The sequence below is a fragment of the Giraffa tippelskirchi genome, chromosome X (genome assembly GCF_054371585.1).
Source record: "Giraffa tippelskirchi isolate mGirTip1 chromosome X, T2T-mGirTip1v1.2.pri, whole genome shotgun sequence".
NCBI classification, from domain to species: domain Eukaryota; kingdom Metazoa; phylum Chordata; class Mammalia; order Artiodactyla; family Giraffidae; genus Giraffa; species Giraffa tippelskirchi.
The window spans coordinates 70,797,933-70,815,717 of NC_137289.1; the positions used below are offsets into that span (position 1 = coordinate 70,797,933).

The 17,785-nt window shown below is 37.7% G+C and overlaps 1 pseudogene; it reads right to left on the reverse strand.

Moving 5' to 3' along the window:
- Positions 1–1,126: 1,126 nt before the first annotated feature.
- Positions 1,127–1,735, reverse strand: LOC145535450 (ras-related protein R-Ras2 pseudogene; annotated as a pseudogene).
- Between the last annotated feature and the right edge of the window lie 16,050 nt (positions 1,736–17,785).

Genomic DNA, 17,785 nt, shown 5'->3' on the forward strand with positions numbered 1-17,785 from the left:
ACTCTATTGGGAAGGTTTCTTGAGTAGCTATGTGACTGGCCAAAGGTGGGTACAACCAGGACCAAAACAGAATGTAAGATTTTACCTCAGTTTCTGTATTTTTCACTTTTTTTTCTTTGTCAGTTAAAAGTGAACAGTGAGAATACTTATCTGTACATATACAGAAGGTATGCTGTGAAAGCATATTTGTTTACAAACATATAGAAATACTTGTTAATTAATTTGATAAGAAAATAATGTATAAAAGTATATAGCAAAACATTAATTATCTCTGACTCTGGAAAGATCAATTCCATATTTTATATTAAAAACAAAAACAGTTTTGGTTTTTTGAATCCCTTATCCATAAATATGTGAAAAGGAAGACAGAGAGAAATTGTTTATTTTTACTCTCAACATGGCTGTGAAAAAGAGTTAAATTAAAATACTAAGAACATTGAAATACCTAAGTCCAGAAAGAGTCCAAATATTTGGCCACACAGAATATTATTTTTAAGAGTAGGAGTAATAGCAAAGGCTCTGCATGCAGTTTTTAACCTATAAATACAATAAACTTTTTGGCATTTTGGCCACTGAAAACCAAAGGCTATAGCATCAGGAAAGTTTTGGGATGTCTCAATTTTGTAGATTTAATTCAGTGTATTTAAGGTTAACTAAAGTTGATATCAAAAATTTTAGAGCTAAAAATTTAGGCAAAAATTCACATTAAAAAAAAAAAAACTCCCTATGTTTCTATTTTGAGTAACAGTAGGCAATATGATTCCAGAAGTTAAAAGTTATTTCACAACTTATGACTTCAGCTTGGCAAACAGCTTAGATTCCAAAACTGATTTATCCCTATTAAAAGTAAGCTCTTAAAAAAAAAAAAAAAAAGAATGTGTCCATGTACATAGATATACATTTAAAAGGAATCAGATAATCTTTGAAGCAGCCTTAGTGTTTCCATTAAAACTCTCTTGAAATTACCATTGGATTAGCTTCATGTAAAGGATTAGCCAGCTTCTTGGTCTAAGCCTACCACGGTGATCATTTATCTAAGGCTACAAAGGTACCACCAACGTGATGCAAACTGTAAGGAGAAGATGAAGGCTTTCCTGGGAGTTGGTAGCTAAAATTAAAGGGATTCTTAGAAAATGACACAATGGCAGCCTTTCTTGTCTTTTTCTTTTTGTGTTGGTTCTGGTGAAGGAAGACATTCTTGCTCTTGAAATTTCCTTATAACTCGGACAAGTTCATGGAAAGCTTGATCTACATTCAATCTAATCTTTGCTGATGCTTCCATGTATGTTACTTTAAATTGTGGTGCTAACTGTTGTCCTTCCTGTGTTACCTGTCTCTGATGATCCAGATCTGCTTTATTACCAATTAAAGGCATTGAAAACTCATCACGATCCTTTACTCTGAGGATTTGCCTTTGAAACTTACAGATTTCTTCAAAACTGCCTCTATCTGTGACTGAAAAGACCAAAAGGAAACCCCCGCCAATTTTCATATACTGCTCACTCATAGCTCCAAATTCCTCTTGTCCCGCTGTATCCAGAATGTCTAGCTGGGCTGCCTGGTCATCTATCACGCAATTCTTTGTGTCAAAATCCTCCATGATTGGATTATAGTCCATTACAAAATAAGACCGGGTGAACTGGATGGTGAGCATGGATTTGCCCACACAGCCTCAGCCAACCGCCACCAGCCAGTACTTCTAGCCGAAGCCAGCCAGCCAGCCAGCAGAGGCCATGGGGACACCACAGAATTCAGCCCAGCCACACTGAGCCACTGCCCGCCTTAGGCCCGGCTCCGGGGAAGTGTGCGGCCAATTGGCTGTGGGTGAACGGCTGGGAGGGGATTCCAGGCGCGGGGAGCAGCTGGAGGGCTGTCAGGACGGCAGAGTGGCGCCCTGGCTGGTCGAATCTGGCCTGAGGCATGGAGAAGCAAGGTGACCACAGCGGCGAGAGACTGCAGAGGCCAGGGTTGCGCTCCTCCATAGGACTTCCCAGCGCCTGCTGAACGCAGCCTTCAGTGCCGCTACAAAATGTATATCACTTTCATTTTTTTTTTGTTTTAATGTGGATTTTTTATGCTGTTCTTAATGGGTGGTTTCCATTATTCTAACTTCCAGATCACTTATTTGTTCTTCTGTGTTATTCATTCTGCTACTCATAGCCTTTAGCTCAGCTTTCATCTCCTGAAATTAATTCCCTAAATTCTCTCGGCTCCTCTTTATAGTTTCTAGGTCCTTTTTACAATAATCTACTTTTCTGTTGACAGCCTTTCTTAAATCCTAAAGTATTTTTTATCTCCTTTATGAACTCAGTGTCCATTAGACTGAAGAGATCAGTTTCATTGTTCTTTCAGGTGATTTCTCTTGATCTTTATTTGGGAGTGGTTCCTCTGCTTCTTAATTTTACTTGTATTTCTACTGCTCTATGAGTTTAGGAAAAACAATTATCTACTGTGGTCTCGGATGGCTGTTTTTACATGGGAACATCCCTGTGTATCCTGCAAGGCTTTACTATTTTTGGTACAAGGGCTGCTTTTATCATGAATGCTTGCCACCACTTTCCTCAGTGTCTGCTGGCCATTATCTCCTTAAATAGGAAGTATGACTGATTTTGTGAACAGAGCCTGAGCCGGGTATTGAGCAGTACCTCCTTTTTGCTCTGTGGTTGTCAGGAACTTCCCTGTCAGGAAGAGGAGCTGCTCCCTAGTTGTTTGAGTGTGTGTGTGTATGCATGCCTGTGTGCTCAGTCATTCAGTCGTGTCCGATTCTTTGGAATCCCATAGACTGTGGCCTGACAGGCTCTTCTAACCATGGGGTTTTCCAGGCAAGAATACTGGAGTGGATTTCCATTTCCTCCTTCAGGGTATCATCCGAATGCGGGGCTTGAACCGAAGTATCTTGTGTCTCCTGCATTGGCAGACAGATTTTTTTTTTTTCCAGAATTTTGTTGTCTTCTGTCAAGCCTCAGCTTCAATTTCAGTGCTTGTACTTGGGTTTTTCATACTTTCTACTTCTTCCTGGTTCAGTCTTTGAAGATTGAACTTTTCTAAGAATCTGTCCATTTCTATCAGGTTATCCATTTTACTGTCATATAATTGTTCATAATAGTCTCTTAAAATCCTTTATATTTCTGCATTGTCTCTTGTAACCTCTCCTTTTTCATTTCTAATTTTGTTGATTTGATTCTTCTCTCTTTTTTTTCTTGATCGATTCAGTTCAGTCACTCAGTCGTGTCTGACTTTTTGTGACCCCATGGACTGCAGCACGCCATGCCTCCCTGTCCATCAGCAACTCCTGGAGTTTACTCAGACTCATGTCCATTGAGTCGGTGATGCCATCCAACCATCTCATCCTCTGTCGTCCCCTTCTCCTCCTGCCTTCAATCTTTCCCAGGATCAGGGTCTTTTCAAATGAGTCAGTTCTTCACATCAGGTGGCCAAAGTATTGGAGTCTCAGTTTCAATCTCAGTCCTTCTAATGAATATTCAGGACTGATTTCCTTTCGGATGGACTGGTTGATCTCCTTACAGTCCAAGGAATTCTCAAGAGTCTTCTCCAACACCACAGTTCAAAAGCATCAATTCTTCAGGCCTCAGCTTTCTTTATAGTCCAACTCTCACATCCACACAGGACTACTGGAAAAACCATAGCTTTCACTAGACAGACCTTTGTTGGCAAAGTAATGTCTTTGCTTTTTAATATGCTGACTAGGTTGATCATAACTTTTCATCTTACTCTAAATTAATTATTTAGATGAATAAAACTAAAAGCTGGTTCTTTGATTTTGTTTATCTTTTCAAGGAACCAACCAGCTTTTAGTTTTATTCATCTTTACTATCGTTTCTTTCATTTCTTTTTCAATTATTTCTGTTTTGATCTTAATGATTTCTTTCTTTCTGCTAATTTTGTGGTTTTTTGCTCTTCTTTTTCCAGTTGTTTTAGGCGTAAAGTTAGGTGGTCTATTCAATGTTTTTCTTGTTTCTTGAGGTAGGATTGTATTGCTATAAACGTCCCTCTTAGAACTGCTTTTGCTGATTCCCATTGGTTTTGAGTTGTCATGTTTTCACTGTCATCTGCTTCTAGAAATTTTTTGATTTCTCTTTTGGTTTCTTCCATAACCTGATGGTTATTTACAAACATACTGTTTAATCTCCATGTGTTTGTTGTTTTTAGAGTTTTGTTCTTATAATTGATATCTAATCTCGTAGTGTTGTGGTCAAAAATGATGCTTGATAAAGTTTTAATTTTCTTAAATTTACTGAGGTTTACTTTATGACCCAAGGTGTTGTCTATCCTCGAGAATGTTCCATGTGCACTTGAGAAGAAGGTATATTCTTCTGCATTTGGATGGAATGTCCTGAAGATATCAAGGAGATACATCTCATCTAATGCATCACTTAAGACTTGTGTTTCCTTATTAATTTTCTGTTTTGATGATCAGCCCATTGGTGTGAGTGGGGTGTTAAAGTCTCCTACTATTATTGTGTTACTGTCAACTTCTCCTTTTATGTCTGTTAGTGTTTGTCTTATGTGTTGAGGTGCTCCTAAGTTGGATGCATAGCTATTTACAATTGTTATGTCTTCCTCTTGGATCGATCCCTTGATCATTATGTAGTATCCTTCCTTATCTCTTGTAATATTCTTTATTTTAAGATCTATTTTGTCTGATATGAGGATTGCTACTCCAGCTTTCTTTTGCTTCCATTTGCATGGAATATATTTTTCAATCCTCTAAATTTCAGTCTATGTGTGTCTTTAAGTCTGAAGTAGATTTCTTGTAGACACCATATATAAGGGTCATGTTTTTGTATCCATTCAGCCAGTATATGTCTTTGGGTTGGAGCATTTAATCTGTTTACATTTAAAGTAATTATTGATATATATGTTCCTATTGCCATTTTCTTAATTGTTTGGGGTTGATTTGTAGATCTTTTTCTTCTCTTGTATTTCTTGACTATATAAGTCCCTTTAACATTTATTGTAAAGCCAGTTTGGTGGTACTGAATTCTCTTAACTTTTGCTTGTCTGAAAAGCTTTTGATTTCTCCATCATTTTTTTTTACTTACTTATTTTTTTATTTTTTAATAAGTTTATTTATCTATTTTTTAACTTTACAATATTGTATTTGTTTTGCCATACATTGACATGAATCTGTCAATTTTGAATGAGATCCTTGCTGGGTACAGTAGTCTTGGTTGTAGGTTTTTCCCTTTCAGTACAATATATCCTGCCATTCCCTTCTGGCCTGCAGAGTTTCTTCTGAAAGATCAGCTGTTAAACATATGGGGTTTCCCTTGTAAGTTACTTGTTGCTTTTCCCTTGGTGCTTTTAATATATTTTCTTTGTGTTTAGTCTCTGTTAGTTTGATTATTGTGTGTCTTGCTGTGTTTCTCCTTGTGTTTATCCTGTATGGGACTCTTTGTACCTCTTGGACTGATTGACTATTTCCTTTTCCATGTTGGGGAAATTTTCAATTATAATCTCTTCAAAAAATTTTCTCATACCCTTTCTTTATCTTTTCTTCTCTGAGATCCCTATAATTGAAATATTGTTGTGTCTGATATTGTCCCAGAGGTCTCTGAGCCTATCCTCAGTTATTTTCATTATTTTTACTTTATTCTGCTCTTCATAAGTTATTTCCACCATTATTATCTTCCAGCTCACTGATTCGTTCTTCTGCCTCAGATATTCTGCTATTGATTAGTTCTAAATTATTTTTAATTTCAGTAATTTTGTTGTTTGTCTCTATATGTTTATTCCTTAATTCTTGAAGATCTTTGTTAGCTGATTCTTGCATTTTCTCTATTCTTTTTTCAAGGCTTTTGGTCATCTTTATTATCATTATTCTGAATTGGTTTTCAGGTAATTTGCGTATTTCTTCCTCATTTATTTGGACTTCTGTGTTTCTAGTTTGTTTCTTCATTTGTGTAGTATTTCTCTGCCTTTTCAGTATTTTTTTTTAATGTATTGTGTTTGAGGTCTCCTTTTCCAAGGCTTCAAGGTTGAATTCCTTCTTTCTTTTGGTTTCTGCCCTCCTGAGTTTGGTCCAGTGGTTTGTGTAAGCTTTGTATAGGGTGAGATTTGTGCTGAGTTTTTTTTTTTCCCCCTTCTGATGGACAAGGCTGAGTGAGGTGGTAATCCTGCCTGCTGATGATTGGATTTGTATTTTTGTTTTCTTTGTTGTTTAGATGAGGCATCCTGCACAGGGTGCTACCGGTGGTTGAGTGATGCCGGGTTTTGTAACTGAGTGGTTTCCTTTCCATGTGTTCCCACTATTTGATACTCCCTAGGGTTAGATCTCTGGTTGTCTAGGGACTTGGAGTCAGTGCTCCCACTTCAAAGGCTCAGGGCTTGATCTTGGTATTTTTTTGCCCAACTCCCAGCAAGCCAAAACAGTGAGATCCCGAGGTTTGCAGCAAAGCAGGGAGATGGGAAAAAAAGATCTCAAATCATCTTGGAGTAGCCAAGAGAATCTTTGTACTGCACAGTCATAACTAAGCTACAGGCCTCTGCACGTTTAAAAGGTCATGAGTGTGCATGCCTGGGCAGGCATGGCCGGCAGACTCTCTACCCCTGAGCTGCCTTTGGATGCCTACTTGTTGGAGTAGAAGCTCCCAGATCAGTTTCTGAGCTGCATTTCTGACCTGCATTGCAAGGTAGTGTGACTGGAGTATCTGTACTGGGAGAAAAGCCCCTGAATATTCCTGACCTGGAGCTGTTCACCTGTGAGTATACTCTGTTGTATCACCTGTGTTTCTATCACCTATTGTGTGGGATCACAGAGTACACAATTATTGGCACTGCCCTTGGCTCCACATCAATTGTGGGCATGCTGATAGTCTCAGCCCTGGTGTCTCTCAGCGCAGATCCACTGAAGTCAGGTCCCAGGTCTGCAGTAGTCAAGTACCTGGACCTACTTGGGAGTTATGGAGGCATCTAAGACCCTGGTCCAGCCAGTTCTCACATGCATGCACCCATAAAGCCCACAGCTGATAAGGCCAGACCCATTCCACCAACAGAAAAAGGAGCAGTCATGGTCTGTGGATGCTCCATGGGAGGTGCATTTACAAAGCTGGAGGCAGAGGTATAAATCCATGATGCATGCAGTCACGAGGAGAGGTTTCAGGTGTTTCCTAAATCACACAGTCCCTGTAGCTTATCTGTGATTTCACCTCCACCTCTGCACGTGGGGAAACCTCCAGCACCTGCTCCCAGGTGGCTGGGGTGTGTGAGGTTGCCCAGGCAGGAAGGATTATGGGCAGTTACCTTGGCACAAGAGCCTGCCCAGGTTGGGGCCTCCCCTGTAGCCTACAGTGGGAGAGGCCAGTGCATGGGGGAAGAGGCTGTAATGGCAGCCCTAACCCTCCTTTCACATGCTTGTTAACAATAGTGCTTCACTCCTATGGCAACCCAAGCTTCTTCCACAAACACTCCTGGTTGTGGCAAACCACACTTCAGCCACTTCAGGCTGTCTATGCACAGCAAACAATAGTCCTCTCCCTTGGTCTGTTCTCTAAATCCTGTGTTCCGGCACCCAGCTTCTGCCCGTATCAGTGGAGGCACGTCTCAGGTTGTGATATACATAGTTGTCACCCAGACCATCTGTGTAGGTCTCTCTCTGCCCTGCCTGCCACAAACAAGTTGCCAGGCTCTCCTTTGAGCCTCTGAAGCTCCTTTTCTGTCCCAGCTGATCTTCTCATGAGCAAGGGGGCTTCCCAGGTTTCAGGATCTTCTCTTCTTCAGATACCTCCCAGGGGCACAGATCCCATTCCACTTCCTCTTTTTTCCCCTTTGTTCTACCCAGTAATGTGGAGACTTTTCTTGTCCTTTCAGGTGTTTGAGGTCTTTTTCTTGTATTCAGTAGGTGTTCTCTGAGAATTGTCTCATTTGTAGATGTATACTTGATGTATTTGTGGGAAGATGTGAGTTCCTTGTCCTAGTATTCCACCATCTGGATTGGAACAAACCTCTTTCCTCATTCATTTTAATAACTATATACAGCAAATACCTTACATACAAATGAGTATCTTTATGAGAGTCATTCTAAGTTCATAAGTCCAACAAAGTTAGCCTAGGTACTCAACTAGCACAGTTGGCTCTATAGCACTTGTAGATTTAGATTAAAAAATTCATAATACTTTTCATACAAATAATACATGAAAACACAGAAAATAAACATTTTTAATCTTACAGTACAGGCTCTTGAAAAGTACAGTATTACACTACAACTGGCATACATAGGCTGGCATTGAGTGAACAGACAAGAACAGTTACTGACTGGAGGAGGGAGAGGAGGTGGAAGATAGTAGAACTGAAGGATCATCAGCAATAAGACACAAAGGGCAAGCTCAATTTCACTCATGTCTGACGATGGCACAGATTCTGGCTCCTTGCTGGATTTAATCCTATCTACCCTCTTGGAAAAAAAAAATCTAGTGATGTCTGGGTAGTAGCTCCTTTTTTCTCATCATAGAGGCTAATAGCTCTTTTTTTCTCATCATAGATGACACAGTAGCACTGAATTGCATTCTGAACACCTGCTGCAACATTTGTGTGCATTCTATGTTTGGATTTTGTGCCTCAAAAGCTAATAGTCCCTCCTCAAATAAAGAAAACCCCTTTGCTATTTCCTGCATTGTTAATCTCTTTGGATCTTCAGTTACTTCTTCCTCTTGACTCTCTTCATCCTTTCTTTGGGCCTCCAATTCCATCAGACCTTCATTAGTAAGCTCCTTGTGTTGCACAGCAATGAAGCTACTCTCTTGCAGGTCTAGCTCCAGATTCTTGTTGAAGATCACTAATTGCTAAAGACTTGTTTGGACTCCTCATCCATCATTTCAAATCCATGAAAATCACGAACAAACTGCAGTCAAAGTTTTTCCAGATCCCATTCATGGTGACAGCTGTAACCTCACGCCAAATAAAGTCAATGCTTTTTATGGTCTTTTCCATGGTATAGCCATTCCAAAATTGATTTATCACTTGCCTTTACTGCCTTACAAAAATGTGACATAAATATATTTCTTTAAAGTTGTTATGACTCTCTGGTCCATTAGTTGGATGACTGATGTAGTATTCAGTGGTGGATGCACTATTTTGAGGTTTGGATGAAAGTTGTCTATGAATGGGATGTGGTCTGGAGCATTTTTGAGCAACAAAAGAATGTTGAGTGAGAAATTCTTCTCCAAGCAATATTTCCCTGCCTCTTGGATAAAGTGGTGGAAAAAAAACAAGTCCTGAAAAGGCCTGTGTAACCCAGTCTTTGGGATTACTCTTCCACACAATAGGAAGAGAGTCCTTGGCTATTTTTCCAAGGGCTCTTGGATTATCTGAATGATAAACTAAGAGAAGTTTCAACTTCATGTTACTGGATGTGTTGCCACCAAACAGCACAGTTAGCCTATTCTTTGCTGCTTTGCAGGCAGACATCAACTTTTCCCCCTTATGGATGTAACATTGGTCTGGCATCCTCTTCCAATACAGTCCTGTCTCATCCACATTAAAAATCTGCTCTGGCAAATAGGCACCTTCATCAATAATGTCTCGAAGTATCTTAGGAAATTCCTGGACAGCTACTATATCTGCTCTCGCTGCCTCACCACTTACATTTATGTTGTGGAGTTTGGCTTTAGTCTTGAACTGATGAAACCAGCCATGGCTGGCATTAAAAGATGCACTCTCTGGTTCTTCACTATTTTTTTTTCAAGTCTTCATAAAGGCTTTTTAGCTTTTTCTTGAATCAGCATTAAGCTGAGAAGGACTCAACACTGATGCTGAGCCTGCATCCACACACTGAGGAATTTCCCCATCTCCTCCATCACTTTTCCATGCTTCTTAGATATGGTTTATTGCTGACATCATTGGCACAGCAGGCTTCACATGTTCCATGATTTTGTCCTTGTTCTTTAGAATTGTGCCTATGGTTGAACGATTCATGTTATAAGAATGAGCGACATCTACCATCTTTTTGGCTTGCTCTACTCTCTCAATTATTTTGACTTTTGTTTCTATCATTATTGCTTGGCACTTCTTAGCAGTACCAACTACAACACCACTGCTTTTATACTTGCTTCTGGACATCTTGGGCTTGAAGTAAAGATATTGTACTACTGTACTCTATACAGTGATGTACAAAAAAGTACACAAAAGCATAGCTACTTGTAGAAGATGCACCCATGTGACAATGCATGCCAGACATAAACTAACTTACATCATTGGACATGTGAACATACGTGGTATCTTTGAAAGTTCACAACTTGAAGCTTCATATTAGGGGACTTACTGTAGTTTTCTCATTAAGGAGACACCATAATTTAACTATCCCCCTATTATATCCATTTAATTTATCTCTATTTTTCTTTTCTTGGTACAAATATCAATTCAAGGAATATTGTTGCTGCTATGCCATTGCACACTTTATTATAATTGAAAACTAGAACGGCAGTTGCTTTGTTTTTCATAGGTAATGACAAATTAACATTCAAGAAGACTATGTAAGTTTAGACCTCCTGCAATAGTATATGATAATGTATTTTGCCCCATCTACTCATTAACAATAGATAGCATTATTTTTTAATTATGCAAATCAGCTTCATAGTGATAAATGCATTAATATTAAAATATAGATAAGTATATCATAAATAATATAGTTAAATATTTATTTAAATCTGCGTTTATAAGGCCCATGCAGATACCAAAATGCTGAACTGCCTTATATTAAATGGCATGGAAGAGATGACCCACCATATGTACCCATGGGTTCCCCATAAGAGAATTCAATAAACTGAAAATCACAGTCTGCTTTTAGTTGAATCCCCAAATGTGGACCCTGCAGATATGGAGGGCTGACTGTAGATTTCTATTTGTATTCCTTTATATTTATGCAAACATATATATGTTTACATAAATATTTATATTTATATTAATTTTAAATATTTATATCTTATATCTATTATTGGTGTAGGTATAAATAAACTTTTTTATTACCTAGTTATAAACTTAGTTTTCAGCTTTTCTTCTGCCTAGGAAGGTGATTTTTGAAATAAATGTTTTTTATGTCAACCAGTTGTAAATTCCATCTGAGAGCTGTATCTTATGGCAAGAATGTTTACCACCAAATGGCCTTACCTTGAAAGTCTCTAGAGTAAGGTTACTAGGCAACAGCCAAGACTCTTATAGAAGTTTTTGGAAGACTGTCATTCCCTTTACTTTTTGTTCCCTGATTACAAAAGCTAGTTAAGAATGTGCACTGGTCAGAAACACTGACTAAATACAGATCTACATGGGGTAGAGGGAAGAGATGAATTGGTGGCAAAACCTGGGGCAAGGGATGGGGAATCAGGTTCATTTTTGGACGGGAGTTATAAGAATGATGATAGACATAAAATAGTAATCAACTGTCTTCCCACACTGATTTGCCTGAATAACATTTTCAGGACATAATTATGAATAACTAAGTATTTGAGACCTTGCCTGCAGATGCGCTGGTATATATATATATCTGTTGTTTTCACTAACATGCATATCAAAAGATCTTTACCCAACACTGCTTATCACTTCTTCAATCTTCATTTTCCATTCTTTTAGCTGATAAGGACCTGTTTCATATTTTCTTCAGAAACTGCTCATTTAAAAGTTTAGTTTAACATGGTTTTAACCAGACTCAATGAAAATTGGGCAACAACAGAATGCAGCATTTTTTTCTTCATAGACACATTGTGCAATTGTTCTATTTTAAGCACACTGTAAATTTATTTAGAAATAAATTGATTTGTGAATACAGGTAATTATTTTTATTCCACTTAATTTTATTTGACTTCTGTTTAGCCATTTGATGTGTTCTATTGGTCTCTGTGTTTCCATATATATATATATATATATATATATATATATATAGTGCTCTTATTTGAGTGGTTACATGGAAATAAGTATTATAGAAATAACATCATGTTTAATATGGTTACCAATTTTCATTTGTGTAGGTCACATCAGGAAGCACTAACATTTCTTACTTAATTGCAAATGTGCTTTCACAAATTTCATCTAACATCAAGGATAGATACTAAGAACATATTTTGCCTTCTATTATTCTTGTTATCTACTAGGTGAGGTGAGGCTATCAAAATTCACACCTGTGACTGCCAATATATGAGATACTCACTGTGGCATTTCTTCTCCTAAAAGTATTTGCATTTTTATCTCATACATTCAATAAGCAGTTTTGCTTACTCTCTAATGAGTACAATTTTAGATGCTGATAACCTAACTGATGCTCCAGGATACAAGCCAAGATCTACAGGGCTTTAAAGTTGCTGCTCTTTATCCTACTTTTATAATGCAGCTTCTTAATAAGACAGTGACATGATGCTAGGGAATTTGGGGCAATTACACGGGTCCAGTAGCAGTATTCAAAATGGATTAGTGAATGTTTGTAACAGGTAAGAGAGTTAAGAAGCTATTGTCCAGCTGGTGAGGACACAGGTTGAGTGATACAGGATATTAGTGAGTAACAATAATAATATATTTAAAGCTTAGGGATTTATGAGATAATTTCATTTAATCGCTATTTAACTACCACTACATTCGTATGAAGTAAAAACAGTTTATTTTCATTTTACAGATGAAGAAATAGAGGTTCAGAAAATTGAGGTAATTTTCCCAAATAACTAACTGGTGGAGACCAAATTTACATCTCAGACCACAGACTGTAGACAGCTAACATCTATACAACAAAATACGTCCTTCTAAAAATATAAAAACAAAAACACACAGGTGCTTGGAAGCTTTACATACCTTTTCTTTTATCTTTCTCATGAAGTAACAAGTATCTCTAATTTTCAAGCTATCTAACTAAAACCTAGAAAACTTAAACTTAGTAATAATTACAAATTGAATTGATAGCCACAGAATAGCACCTGCATGATCTTGCACACATTATTCAATCATTCTGTGCCTTGTTTTCTATATATGTAAAATGGGGATAATAACTAGTTATCTCATGGAGTTGTTATAAGATTCAATATTAAATGAAATAAATGGCAAGAATTGTGGCTGTTGGTCAGTCACCAGGTCATGTCCAATTCTTTGTGGCCCCATGGACTGCAGCACACCAGGCTTCCTGTCCCTTACCATCTCCCATAGTTTGCCCAAGTCCATGTCCATTGAATCAGTGATGCTTCCCAACCATCTGATCCTCTGTTGTCCTCTTCTGCCTTCAGTCTTTCCCAGCATCAAGGTCTTTTCCAACAAGTCAGCTCTCTGCATCAGATGGCCAAAGTATTGGAAGTTCAGTTTCAGCATCAGTCCTTCCAGTGAATATTCAGGATTTAATTCCTTTAGGATTGACTGGTTTAATCTCATTTCAGTCCAAGGGAATCGCAAAAGTCTTCTCCAGCACCACAGTTTGAAAGCATCAATTTTTTGGTGTTCAGCCTTCTATATGATCCAACTCTCACATTCATACATGACTACTGGAATAACCATAGCTTTGACTAAATGGACCTTTGTAAACAAAGTGATGTCTCTGCATTTTAATACACTGTCTAGGTTTGTCATAGCTTTCCTTCCAAGAAGTAATCATCTTCTAATTTCATGGCTGAAGTCACCATCTGCAGTGATTTTAGAACCCAAGAATAGAAAATCTGTTACTGCTTCCACCTTCCCCCTTTCTGTTTGCCATGAAGTGATGGGACCATATGTCATGTTTTAGATTTTTTTTTTTTATATTGAGTTTTAAGCTGGCTTTTTCCCTCTCCTCTTTCACCCTCATCAAGAAGCTCTTTAGTTCCTCTTCACTTTCTGCCTTTAGAGTGGTATTATCTGTGATTGTTGATATTTCTCCTGGCAATCTCGATGAGCTTGCAACTCATCTAGACCAGTATTTTGAATGATGTACTCTGTATTAAAACTCACATTCAAAAAACTAAGATCATGGCATCCGGTCCCATCACTTCATGGCAAATAGATGGGAAAACAATGCAAACAGTGGCGTATTTTATTTTCTTGGGCTCCAAAGTCACTGCAGATGGAGAAATTAAAATTAAATTTCACTGCAGCCATGAAATTAAAAGACACTTGTTTCTTGGAAGAAAAGCTATGACAAATTTAGACATCATATTTAAAAGTAGAGGTACACCTTTGCCAACAAAGGTCCACATAGTCAAAGCTATGTTTTTTCAGTAGTCATATATGGATGTGAGAGTTGGACCATAAAGAAGGCTGAGCACTGGAGGGTTGATGCTTTTGAACTGTGGTGTTGGAGAAGACTCTTGAGAGTCCCTTGGAGTGCAAGGAGATCAAACCAGTCAATCCTGAAGGAAATCAGTTCTGAATATTCATTGGAAGAACTGACACTGAAGCTGAAACTGCAATACTTTGGCCACCTGATGTGAAGAGCTGACTCATTAGAAAAGACCCTGATGCTGGGAAAGACTGAAGGCAGGAGGAGGAGGGAATGACAGGATGAAATAGCTGGTTGGCATCACCGACTCAATGGACATGAGTTTGAGCAAGCTGTGGGAGATGATGAAGGACAGGGATGCCTGGTGTGCTGCAGTCCATGGGTTGCAAAGAGTTGGACATGACTCAGCAACTGAATAACAACAACAGCAACACTCTGTATATAACACACACACACACACACGACAGTATACAGCCTTGTCGTACTCCTTTCTCAATTTTGAACCAGTGAGTTGTTCCATATAAGGTTATACTTTTTTTTGACTCACAACAAGAATGCTGTTGCTGCTGCTAAGTCGCTTCAGTCATGTCCGACTCTGTGCGACCCCATAGATGGCAGCCCACTGGGCTCCCCTGTCCCTGGGATTCTCCAGGCAAGAACACTGGAGTGGGTTGCCATTTCCTTCTCCAATGCATGAAAGTGAAAAGTGAAAGTGAAATCGCTCAGTCCTGTCTGACTCTTAGCAACCCCATGGACTGCAGCCTACCAGGCTCCTCCATCCATGGGATTTTCCAGGCAAGAGAACTGGAGTGGGGTGCCATTGCCTTCTCCAACAACAAGAATAGTGACTTGCATATGCTAAGTGTCCAAAAAGTTTAACAATTGTTATTATTACATATCTATGGTTTGATAATAATATGAAGTTTTAAAGTTTCTAAGTGGTCATGAATTGTTTATTTAAAAAACTGAAATGTTAAATGTAGAAGGAAATGGCAACCCACTCCAGTATTCTTGCCTGGAGAATCCCAGGGACGGGCGAGCCTGGTGGGCTGCCGTCTATGGGGTCGCACAGAGTCGGACACGACTGAAGCAACTTAGCAGCAGCAGCAGCGTTAAAAAAGCTATGGAAAATAGAAACACTGAATAACAGATATACTGAGTATGCTATTTGATCCTTTTACATAACCCACTCAATGAAAACACAACTACCTACCAAGGACCTATTCATAAATTAATGTCTTGGCTATTTCATAAACACATTCTAAGTTTTCTGTGAAGTCCCCAAATTGTCTTCTTACCACTCAGAGTTTCTAAATAAGAAGCATGCATATAACAAGTCTAGATTAACTATTTTCTAAAATTATTGGCTTAATACTTTGCATCTTTCAAAGTCTTACTATCATCTATTCTTCAGTCCATCACTGAATAAACTTTGAAATCTCTAAAAAATTTTTCAAATTATTTCAACTAAATTCTAAAATAAATTTATGTTGTTTTTTTTTTTTTTTACAAAAAGTTGTCTTTAATAAAAATTTCTGCTTTAAGGATTTTAAAAGGAACTTTGTTTCTGAAGGAATACAGATCTCAGATGTCACTGTTGTACTTTGTTAAATGTATGTTCATTAGTTGATACTGATTTTCAAGTGAAAATCCAGCAGCTAATCCCTGATTAAGGAAGTAACATATTATAGCAAGTCAGTTTTCAATGACTGTACTAACAAAAATTAGAGCTAGAATAGCTCTAATCATTTTAAACATTTTAAGCCTCTCTCTCTAGAACATCTACTCCTATGCAAAATTACTTCTATTCCTCTAGGAGTAAATATAAGCTAGAATTTGCCATATTTTGTTAGTATAATTTTCCTTAATAGCTGCTGAAACATGCATTTGATATAAAGAATAGATTTTAAAATATTAAGACTTGATCATCTGGAGACTAGGGCAAAAGGACACAAAATTAAATTCATGAAAGATAGCAATAAAGTGAATTCAAACATCTTAGGACTAAGTCTTGATATATTAATGAACCGGAAGTATCTTTAGAAACTGAAATATCTCATTTTTAAAAATATATAGAATAAGAATCTACAACTTAGATTTTCAAATTATTTTGGCTTCTATCATTCATCTAACCTATCATTTTCATCCTACTGTGTAGCCAAAGCCAACGATTTTGTGGGATATCATTGTTTCTGTCAATAAAGGCATCCAAGCCTGTCCAAACTCCTATGTACCAGGCACTAGTCTAAGTGCTTTACATATGTAATTCCTTTAATCCTCACAGCAACCTTATGAGTTAGGTACTATTATCACCCGGTTTTATAGATGAAGAACCTGAAGTTGAGAGCATTTAAATGATTTCCCCCCATGTTTACACATGAACATGAAAGACTGTCTGCTTTATGTTACTCTTTGGAGTGCATTTTGAAGCTTTCAGGATTGTACATTCCTTGCAGTTCCAGCATCTGTGAAGAGAAACATGCATGTGTTCTCATGGTGATGGGATAGGACAGTTGTAGATACACACTGTCTTCTAAGTTTTCACTGGCTTGTGATATAATATGACTGACTGGTTTGATTTTCTCCTTGGGAATCAAAATGTTTTCAGCTACCAAACTGAATAAATGATGAATTGCAATATCTGTTCTGTTGTTTTTAAACAGGTTTGTCTCCAGCACCGGTGATGCCTACTTGACGTTGCAATCATGTGGCACTGGTCATGGTTTTGGGTACCCAACTCTATATGTTTTCCGCAATGTTTCAATACCAAAAAGGCTACAGAAGTGTGTCTATACTCTGCTTCACCACTAGCAAGATATCCACCTCAGTGTTCCCTCATGGGATGACTTTGTCTCATCAAATGACTTACTGAAGGAGATAAATGGGATGAGGAGGGCTGGAGTTTATTTCTCAGGTTTCTTCCGTAGCCTTCATGATTCGCATGGGACACTAGGGCTTCACTGCTGTGTCAGCTTGTCTCCGTGGGAAAATTATAGGGTAGTGAGGTGGATATGGAGTGAGACAGGAGAATATTAACTTTTATGTATAAATTTGTATGTAGTTTGACTTGTTATGAAAAACTTACTACTACTTACTTTTTTAAAAAAATAAACAAAAGATAAAGAATAATTTAACAGAACAAACAAGAAGAAATACTACCTAGAATGCCAAATAAAAAACTTTCAGAAAGCCCAGAAAACAGATACAAAAATAAAATATAGATTTATGAAAATTAATTTTTAATACATTCACAGATAACAAGATCTGTAATGGATATATATGTATATATATACATATATATGTAGTATAGGCTATGTCAGAACTAAGTTATATGTCTAGCTTTGAGACTGATAAACTTCTGTTGGTGATGTTGTCATAGATAATCTCTTGCCATGAAAGGACTATCAGTTGAGATTGGATAGCATTTCTTAGTTTTACAAATGAATTGTCTATATCTCCTTCAAAAATTTCCAAGTGCCAATTGTGGATTTCACTTTCAGATGTTGATTTAAAAATATGAAAACAAAGGTCCAAGAGATATAGTATAATAGATACACGAGTCAGAGGCATAGATGTAGAACCAAAATCAGAAAGTGTAGCATATTGGCA